General features: G+C 44.0%; 1 protein-coding gene across 1 annotated transcript in view; it reads left to right on the top strand.

Annotated features, from left to right (window-relative positions):
- Window positions 1-1006: 1006 nt before the first annotated feature.
- LOC146808733 (uncharacterized) overlaps window positions 1007-11038 on the top strand; it is a 415671-nt gene continuing 405639 nt past the window's right edge. Inside the window, exon 1 of the mRNA XM_085615545.1 lies at window positions 1007-2793. The gene's annotated coding sequence lies outside the window, so the exon portion shown is untranslated. The remainder of the gene's footprint in view (window positions 2794-11038) is intronic.

Genomic DNA, 11038 nt, shown 5'->3' with positions numbered 1-11038 from the left:
CTGCTCTAAGTTTTGAGAGGCAATAAAAATATGAATTTGGTAAGCTATGGGTGTCTTTTAAAGTTGTGAAGGAATGAGGATATCCATCTTGCTGCGTTATATCCTGAATAGTGTTTATACCAAGCTTATCCCTATTGTCTCCTAAACGTTTTTTCCCCATTATTCTAACTTTGGGATTGAGCCATAAAGATGATAGTACGCAACCTTTTAAACTATTGGGATAGTTACGATCCAAGATCTGTATGGGTTTGGACTGGATTCGAAGATATTTAGAGACTGTGAGGTCTTCACACAAAGAGCATCATTAGGATGGCGGGGGGACCGCCCACCATAAGGGCGGGGGTCCCTTGTGGGCAATTAGGATGCGCCCGCCACAGTGGCATGCGCATCCCGCATATTTAACATTGCGGCAGGCGGTTTTAAAAGCACCGCCCACCGCAATGCTAAAAATGCATGTCGCACATTCCAATGCACAACATGACACTGCACGGTGCCTGCCACGTTGTCTATTCAAATGCAGGGGGGTACCATAGGTACCCCCATGTGCACCCCACACCCCCCAGAGTCCCTGGGGGCCCGCAACAAGCCCCACAAGCAATTCCCGCATGCCTTTCTGTGGCGGTAATGCCTTTCTAAGCACTAGAAAGGATATGCATCATGTTAGCCAGACATATTGAATCAATCAGGTATACTCCATATAATTGATCAACAATTAGACTTGAATTAATTACATATAAATACATACATAGACCAAAATCTGAAGCTAAAGAGTGCTAAAGTTATTATATAAAGCATTACTATGACATTAAATATAATAGCTGGATCTAATTAGAACTGTTCGTCATTGCTAGTTAGAGTCAAAAACAGAAAACGTTTGCTTAGAAAAATCTACAACTGTATTCTCATGCTATCTACTCCTGAAGGTATGCTTCAACAATTCCATTTAAACCTGAACACGCAAATGACCATAAGTATTTAATGAGTTTTATATAGCGATGGCTAGACCCGTAGGTATCAGAGCGCTTTACATTAGGTTACACACTGTTACAGAAAATGATAACAATTACACATTACATCAAAAAATAAGCAACACATTGAGAGAGGAAAGAAAAGGTGAGACAAATAGACGGCAGGAGAGACGAAAGGAAGTCTGTCCAAAGACCAACTGGGTAGGTGACGTCCGAGGAGGGAATCCACAGCCCGTCTCCCCTTTAGCTAAACAAAGTAGCTCCATCGGGCATCAGTCAAATGGCTAGGTCTCAACTGACGAGGGAAAATTCACAGAAGAAAGTCCAGTGGATAAACAGGGTGGGAACTATGAGCAAGGGCGGTTGAGGGCAAAGGTCAACAGCTGGAAAGCTGTGAAGAGTAGAGCGGAAAGGGGTAGGGTGAAGGGGGAGGAGGGGGATAAGGTCAGGAGAGACGCATGACAGTTTGTCCAAAGACCGGCTGGGTAGGTGATGTCCACGGAGGGAATCCATAGTCCAGCTCGTGAGGTAGCTCCACCGGACATCAGTCAAAATGTCTAGGTCTCAACTGACTAGGGACAGATTCTCAGAGAAAATGTCCTGGTGGGTGAGTAGGAACAGGGTCGAGTGAGGGCAGGTCAAGATCAGGACGATGACCAATGATTATAGACCAGGAGAGAAAGAGCATTAAGGAGGGTCTCACTGAGGAGTCCATCTTGAGGTTAGGCAAGAGGGATGAGTCCTGGAAGTTCGAATTCAGATGGTCCCCATTATTGTCTGTTAGAGGCAGAGCAGGGGGATGAGGGAACCGACAGTTTTGTGGAGCCCCGGTCCGGATGTCGTCGCTAAGGGCTTTAATGCTGAACATCATGAAGTTTACAACTGGTACTGGCACATTGCAAGATAAGCCGTTCTCAGGCTGAGAGAATTGGCAGATAGCCCCCCAGTTTATTATAAAGGGAATGTATGAATTGAGCTTAACGTTGTAGCAATTTCAGATGGTTGTATTGCTGGTTTTATTTTGCCGCGGTCTAAGTCCCGGGTGCCATCTAAGGGTCAGGCACCGCACTGAGTGGGATCGGCCAGCTGAGAAGATCAATTTTCGTGCAGAAATGTTCCCATAAACAGCAGATCCAGCCTTTTCACAGTAAATGCTCAAAATTGCCAGTAGACTGCAGTGCAGCTCCGCAGAAGTGTTTCGTCGCTAATGTGGAAGAGCTAACTGAAGTGAAGGCCCAGAGTTACCCCGAGGAAGTGCGTCCTCCGCGGGCACCATTTTAAGGTCAGGCACCGCCGGATTCCTCAATCTCGTCAGGGTCTAGTATTGGAGTTTAAAAATATTTCTCTTGCAAGTTTCGGGTATTGCTGCAGCTATATTAGCCACGAGACAGCCTTAACAGGACTCTCCTGGGTAGTCTGCACTTCTCCCCATGCTGTGCTGCGCCGGAGGGAAATGGTGGCTGTCGTGTCTCCTGCTTCTCGCTGATTGCACTCACTGTGCGGTTGGGTGCCACTTGCTTCTCTGGGTTCCCCATGAGAGGTTTGCTCCATGTTGGATTCTCTCCCGGCTGGCCTCGGTAAACGCGCATGTCGAGATGCACAAGGTGCACCGGGAGTACTCCAGCAGCTCCTGAAGAACAAGGGAAGTCTGCGGTGAGAGACGATCCGGGTCGCGAAGAGCCCAGGCGCAGCCTCTGACCCGGAGTGACAGCAGATCGATAACGGAGCTTCAGACGCTCCTACCTGAAACTGGCTCAGGAAAAAAGTTGGGGTCCCAGCCGAGATCAGGAACAGCTCACCAAAGAAGCACCTGAGGATCGGGGAGGTAAGTCACAGCAGAAGCCCCGCAACCACCTTCAAGAGTAGATCAGTTACGGGCACGCGAAGCCGGGCTGATGCAGGGATATTCCAAAAAATGGGATCCCGAGCCTCGGAGCTAGCAAGAAGCAGCTCCTACTTTGGCGGACATTTTCCCTTCAATCCTAAATAACCAAGAATCCTCCCACTCTGAATGCAAACATCTGCTGCAGTGCACTTAGAACAGATCAATAAGACAGTAGTAAAATTGCAATGTAAAGCTTGAGTATAACCCGTGCATACATTAGGTTACCTTGCACATAGTAAACAGTAAGCTCCAATTGATCATTGAACCATCACAACAACCCTGTAATAATAATAATCATAGCCTCGTAAACAGTATTAGAATAAATTTGAGGTAAAAGAAACTGATCTTACTAATATTATACCATTGGTCAATGAAGTTAAAGCATATAAAACAGAGTAGAGAGACAGCCGATGCGCTATATAGTTAGGGCACCATAATACTCTCATGAAAGTTTTTAAGAAATGAATTAAGTTCTCCAAGTTAATAGAAAGGTAACACCATTCCCTTCTTTCACAATTCTCATTTTAGAACAGGGGTCTTCAAACTGTGGGGCGCGACCCCCAGGGGGGCCGTGGAGTGATGCAAAGGGGGTCGCGCCTTCCCAGTCACACTTCTGCCGAGGCCCAAGGGCTTCAGCCCCCCCCCCCCCCCCTTCCCCCGGCCTGTATCTCAGCCCGGGCTGCTGCAGTGAAACTTGAGCTGCTGGGGGCTCAGCTGGGCAGTGTCTGGAGTCCTATCTCCGGCACCCCCGTGTTTTTTCACAGGTCTTTAAAGACCATTTAACATGCCTTTGTAAACTGCTTACAGAGGCTTAGGTTTTTTTGCTGGTTCCAGTACCCCCTGGGTCCCCACTGTGTCTATTCCTTAAATTTGGATTTTACATTCACTGCCGTTTCTTTCCCCGGCAATTACCAGGCCTCACATAAATGTCAAGAGAACTTGTGTGATTAATTATCTTCCTGGAGAGAGATCAGAATGTTGTATAGTTGAGGTTTTGACTTGGGTGATGTTAGTGCAGAGGGTTAATATGCCTGCTGCAAAGAACGTGCACCAAGTAGATTACAGAGTGGGTACGATGTAAACAGATCAGCAGGCTACTGCTTTCAAAAGAGGCATCCTTTTGTTACTTGCAATTTATAACTTAAAGTCCTAATAGAGAATAGTGAGCTATTAACTTTCATCCTAGAACAGCATGCACACTACAAAGAATACATTATTAGACCATTGATTAATGTTGCAAAAAGGGTTAATTTGGCTAGAAATCAATTCTTATTATTAAAGGAAACTCCCAACTATGCTGTTTCTTTTTCGACTCTGAGTTTGTGCTTCTCCACACCAAGCACTCTTGAACTATACTGCCTACCAGTATGGATGACATGTGACTCCTACACTTTCAGTCCTTTGGCTTATGTAACATTTCCTATACACTGATTTACACACATGATTGATTGTCTCTGTGTAATGTGTGTGTGATGCAAAGTGCTCGGACACCCTACACTGGTATGAGTGGCACTATATAACTAATTCAATGCATCTGAGAGTGTGGGGTTATGGAGACTTGGTCACTGTTAAAGGGTGCTAGTGAGAGAATCCGTGGTGGGGGTGGTCATTGTGGGGGGCACCAACAAACATGGTCGCACAGGGCACCACCAGCACTAAAGCCGGCCCTGGGAAGTATGCACAGATAAGCGCTGAAAATACCGCTTTAGGTGACTGGTTTTTTTTGTACCGACTGGGCCACCAAAATAATCTGCTGGCAACCCTAACCATAGGACTGGAAGTTTGTTGCAGGATCAGCACATTATTTATTTCCTTCACCCTCGATCCCCGATTAATGCCGCAATAGTTTAACTTAGATCTTAAAGTCTACGCCCCGTCAATAACATGCTGAGTTACTTCATGGGTCTGGGAATGCACCCTGCATTCAGACAACTCCTTCCTCATTCTCGCCCTTCATTGTCACGCTCACCCTGCACTCACAGTGATCACAATGCACTCACACTGATCACCATGCACTTGCACCATTCACCCGCTCACCTTGCACTCACAGCGATCACAATGCACTCACACTGATCACCATGCACTTGCACCATTCACCCGCTCACCCTGCACTCACAGTGATCACAATGCACTCACACTGATCACCATGCACTTGCACCATTCACCCGCTCACCCTGCACTCACAGTGATCACAATGCACTTGCACCATTCACCCGCTCACCTTGCACTCACAGCGATCACAATGCACTCACACTGATCACCATGCACTTGCACCATTCACCCGCTCACCTTGCACTCACAGTGATCACAATGCACTCACACTGATCACCATGCACTTGCACCATTCACCCGCTCACCCTGCACTCACAGTGATCACAATGCACTCACACTGATCACCATGCACTTGCACCATTCACCCGCTCACCTTGCACTCACAGTGATCACAATGCACTCACACTGATCACCATGCACTTGCACCATTCACCCGCTCACCTTGAACTCACAGCGATCACAATGCACTCACACTGATCACCATGCACTTGCACCATTCACCCGCTCACCCTGCACTCACAGTGATCACTCTGCTCTCAAAATGCACTTGTCCTGCTCACACTAAACCTCAACCTGCAGTCACACGAGTACACTACTCATCCTGCACTCATGTGACACTTCACTCACCTGTCCCCCTCACTACTCAATATGCAACTCACTCAAACAAGCCCATCAGTAATCATACATTCGTTCATCCCATTCTGAACTTGCATCCGCACCCAAAATGAGAGAGGACAGCAAGGGAGTGAGAGAATTTGATTGAAGAGGTCAGGGATGAGGAGAAATGTGAATTGCCGAAGAGAAGTGTGGACACGCAAGAAGTGAGTGTGATCCAAAGGTGAGGGCTTCTGTTAGAACAAAGGGGAGATGTGAAAGAGGAATGGGGGGACTGGAGAGGTGTAAGATACAAATAGACAAAAATTTGAATGAAGAGACGAGGTGAATGAGAAGTGCTGAGGGGCACGGGAGGTGACAGGGCCAAAGAGGCCATGAGATAAATGTTGGAGACTGTTAGAGATGAGGGCAGTGAAAGGACAGAATGGCAAGAGGTGATTAAAGGTGAAGTGAGAGGTTGAATGGGGAGAGTTCAGAAGTTGTAAAAAGGGGTGAAAGAAAATGACCTGCAAAGTGAGAGAGGGATCCGGTGTTAGGAGAGGAGAGAGGGATGGAAGGGAGGGGGTGAGAGGAAAGCTGCATGGGTAAAATGCTTAACTCTACACAAAACTCTTCCGGTCAGGGCCTAGTGAGCTTCTAATGTGGCAGCACGTATTGCTGCAGAGTGGAAGGCCCTTCACAAAGGTTGACTTGAAATCTTTCTGATGATAATTGCTGTATTTTAGTTATAAATGGGTACTGATTAGGTGAAATCTTTCCTCAGTGTTACTGTGTGTAACAAATATCAAAATAATGAAGCAATGCTATCACAAAATACGCGGCATCACATAACCTTATTTACATTTTCATCCCACGCAATTTAGTCAACAGGTTTAGACATTTTTGTCAAGAGGGGGTCCTTACGCCTCAAAATGTTGACAGGGGGGGTCTCGGCATCCAAAAGTTTGAAGACCTCTGTTTTAGAAGGACCAGCAAAGGAAAACGGACTGTTTAGTGATTTCAATTCAGCTCTCAGGGACGCACAACCTTTACTCCGTGTTACCGTCTCTATGGCATAGTCCTGCAATTTTTCGGATCTTAGCTCTATGCCAAGTGTCCAACTTGATCTTTATCATCATCTATGGTAAGTTCTGAGTGTTGACATCTAAGAATTTTGTCTTAAGTCTGTCTTAAGTCTGTCCTAAGTTTGTCTTAAGTTTCTCTTAAGTCTGTTTTAAGTCTGTCTAAAGTTTGTCTTAAGTCTGTCTTAAGTCTGTCCTACTACTTTTGGTATTCACAGATGGCATTTAGTAGTAGTAAAGTTAGGAGTTTGTATTAAGACAGACTTAAGACAGACTTAAGACAGTCTTAAGACAAACTTCAGACAAACTTAGGACAGACTTAAGACAGACTTAAGACAGACTTAAAACAGACTTAAGACAGGCTTAAGACAAAATCCTAACTTTACTACTACTAAATGCCTTCTGCGAATTCCAAGAGTAGTAAGTTTAAGATTTTGTCTTAAATTAGTTCTGTGAATCGGGCCCTCAGTGTATATTAATCTAATGCGCAGAGTCGATATGACAAATAGGACCTACACTGCATGGCGCCCAACGGTTTGGTAAGGCACTAATATAACGCTTGATACTGAAGTAACTCAGTCATGCTTTTCTCAGAGACCCCTACTCATAATACTCCATAAGACGTCTGGAGTGGGTAGGGATAATATCCGCCATAGCTGAGTAGGATGACAATCCTATGTATTAGCTGTTTGGTTTGTTCAACGTTGAAGGATACAGTGTTCCAAAATATTGTGCACCTTATCTTTGTTCCCTTGAAACTTGTTCAACAATTTTCATTAAACAAAAATGTCTGATACAGAGACTGCATCTGACCAAGTCGCAACACGTTTTAATACTACAGGTTTAAATGAAACCGATGAGGGTGTTATAAACATCCATCCAAATTTAAGGAGAGCCATCACTCTAAAACTTATAAAACATGGCCTAACACCAAGCAGTGGTAGAGCCGTTTTTGTGATAGAGGCACATGGATCTTTTCAGACAGAGGTATTCTATGTGTGGATTACATTCCCAGAATCAAATCCAGTAACAAAATGTTTCACTTCTTCAAAGAAGATGAACCACCTGAGGAGTACATTCCCTTCGAGGATGTTGAATTTCCACTCACGTACTGGGAGCATGAGCTCTGGTTTAAAGGCGCCCTAAAATATTACAATCACATTACCAGGCTCGATCCACTACGTAGACCAGGAGCAACATGGCCGATTTTTAGCCGGCTACACACCACATCCTGACATTGAAGGAATGTCAGGCGATGAATTACTCACTCAAATCAAAGAGTTGATAAAAATGTACAGACAGTTAGTACATTATATCATGCGGACTTTAACAGTCCAACCACCATTAACCATTCCAAATCAAACCCCTCATCAGGGGAATACACTAAAAATTACTCCACTGATGTTACACGTAGTCATGGCTAAAATGCCCACAGAACGTGAACAAATTCCATTCTGGATAGCTCAAAAAATTACTCAAATCGAAGCAGTATTTCCTAATACTAGCCCTTATGAGAAACACAGAATCCTAACAATCTGTTTACCAATGGGGATCACACCACATCTGGAAGACTGCACCTCTTGGGGCACAGTCTATGCTGCCATCTATACTAAAACACATGGTGTTCCGTCTATTGCGATAATACCGGATGTCTTGAAACAAATTCAAAATGAATACGGGGCAGAACCTGCTCTGAACTTAGGTATGAAATTACTGAAAAACTTCGACCAGGTCTCAACAATAATATTATCTAATAGTAAAGGGGAGGCAGCATCTGTGGCGATCTGCCAAATATTAAGGGAATTTGATGTAAAAGAACATCAACATGAAACCACAACTGTCAGAGCATCCTGAAAAAGACTCTATTATCACAATCCTACATCTTCTAAAAACAAGTGGGAAAACAAAAACAACATTCAAAAGAGAAACGTTCTCAATCCCGAGGTAGATCTCCTCAAAAGGAGCACTCTGATAGCAGGTATAACCTCAGGAATAGGGATAATGTGAAAAAACCTGAGAGGTATCAAGATACTGATACACGTTCCTCTCGTACCTTTCAGAAAACTTCACAGACATCCGAAAGAAGAGGACGGTCAGATCACAAAGAAGAACGTGTGAAGTCCAGAGACGATCAACACGTTCAGAAAAACAAACCAAAACCTCAATTCCACAAGAAAAAGGTAGCAGGTCTGAAGTTCAGACATGCCGAAAATCCTGAGGACACAAATCAAGAACGGAGAATGGACTCAGACAATGATGGACAGTGCAGCAGAAGTAACAATAGCTCGCCAGAACCTGAAGGAACTTCTGGAGACAGTGGACTTGAATGAGAACATAACAGTTGAAATTGTAGACACCAGGGTTAGTTCTCCACAAAAGTTATATGAGATAACAGTCCGGATGGAGGGAGACATACCAAGAAAAGTGAAAGCACTCTTTTGGGAAAACTTTCAAGGGGTTATGACATACTTCTAGCAGAAAAAGACTGGCCCCCAGAATATGTCAGGGAGTGCCCACATGGCGAAGACATCATTATACCAGCCTACTCCAACCATATTCCTATACATTTAAAATATACTTATGCCAGGAAATGGGCAGTAGCCCAGGCCCCAGCATTATACAAAAATCATGTAGGATGGGATGAGGACTCATCTAACCATAAAATCCAATTAAAATGTCAACCTACTGCACAAAGGCAGTACCCAATTAAGCAAGAAGCTAAAAAAAAAGGTCAGGAAGATCCTAGATCAACTTGAATACCAAGGGGTGATTGAAACATGCACCTCATCAATAAAAAATCCTTTTGTTTCCTGTCTCCAAACCAGACAACACATATTGTCTAGTTTTGTATTACAGACACCTAAACACTTGTTCTAAAACATTTGCCGTGCAAAATGCACACAGTACAGCATTAATGAATAACATTGTGCGTAAAAAATATAAAACCACATTGGATATTTCAAATGGTTTCTTTTGTCAAAACATAGCACCTGAAAGTAGGTACTTGACAGCTTTCTCAATAATGGGGACCCAGCATCAATTCTGTCGACCCCCACAAGGGTTCTAGAACAGCCCGGGGTTATTCTTAGCAAGAGTAACAGAGTTACTACAAATTATGATGACGAGGCATTGTCATATGTCGATGATATCTATCTGACAGACGATGACCTGGATAGGCACTTGAACAGGGTGAACACCATTATGCTGGGCTTCGCCTCTGAGGGCAATAAATTCAACTTTAAGAAATCAAGAATTGCCCACCTCAATGTCCTTTTCCTAGGATATGAACTTTCAAGTGAAGGCAAAAGCCTGGCAGCAAACTTTTTAGAAAAGTATGCGCTGCTCCAATCTCCAAAAACGCTGAAAAGCTTACAGTCGATTCTAGGTTTCCTGAATTTTGGAAGAACTTATATTCTAAATTACGCAGAAAGGGTTAAACCTCTCTACGAACTAATCAAACCTGATTTCAAAATCAAAGATTGGACACAGGAACACACAGAAATCTTGCGTTCACTACAAGCTGACTTGATAGCAACAAATCACTTACAAACACGCGTAAATACACGTAATTTAGTGAGCCGAATAATTTCAGGTCAATGCGGATTAACCTACTTAACTTTTAATGAAGGTGAAAAAGTACCAATTGCATACAAATCACATTTGTATACACAAGCGGAAATGCGATTCACTTCGACAGAAAAAATTCTGACAGCAGTTCAAACCGCTGTAGCAAAAGAAAGAGCTCTAGCTCAGGGGAAACGCATTATTGTCGTGACTCTGGTGCCAGCCTTAGAGGCAGTTACAAAAGCAAGCATTCCGAATGCAAAAGCTTTACATCCAAGATGGATACAATGGGTTAATTCTCTTGCTGCAACAGATGTTGAATATGTTTTTGATCCTTATTTAAAAACACAAGCATTCCTGCAATACGAAAACGAGTGTCCTCTGCCTATTGAGATTCTCCCTCTTGACCAGTATGAATTCATAATTTATACTGACGGATCAGCACAACCCGATACAGGGAGTAAGCAAGCTTACAGTGCAGCCTGCGCGATCGTTAAAGGCCGTATGCGCAATGGTAAATTCCGACCGATGGTCACTAAAACACAATCTCTACGAGATTGTACAACTCAGCGAGCTGAACTACAAGCATTCAAATTGGCACTTGAAAATACGGATCGTGAATTCCACACACTTATAGTGTGCGATTCTTTTTACTGTGTACAATCATACAATGAATATTTACAGAATTGGCTTCAAAATGGTTTCAAAGATGCAAAAGGTGACACAATCAAGCATAAAACACTTTGGGAACAAGTAGTTCAGTTGCGAAATGGACTACAAAACACTCATGTGATAGACACGCTGAGTCATCAACGTGATGGCGTTCATATTGCAGGGAATTCATTGGCTGACGAAGCCGCGAAGGGGGCTGTGCAAACGGCTTCCGTAGCTGC

This window comes from Triturus cristatus, chromosome 7 (assembly GCF_964204655.1).
Source record: "Triturus cristatus chromosome 7, aTriCri1.1, whole genome shotgun sequence".
Taxonomy (NCBI): domain Eukaryota; kingdom Metazoa; phylum Chordata; class Amphibia; order Caudata; family Salamandridae; genus Triturus; species Triturus cristatus.
The sequence above is the reverse complement of the archived record's forward strand: the minus strand, read 5'-3'. Positions and strand labels throughout refer to the sequence as shown.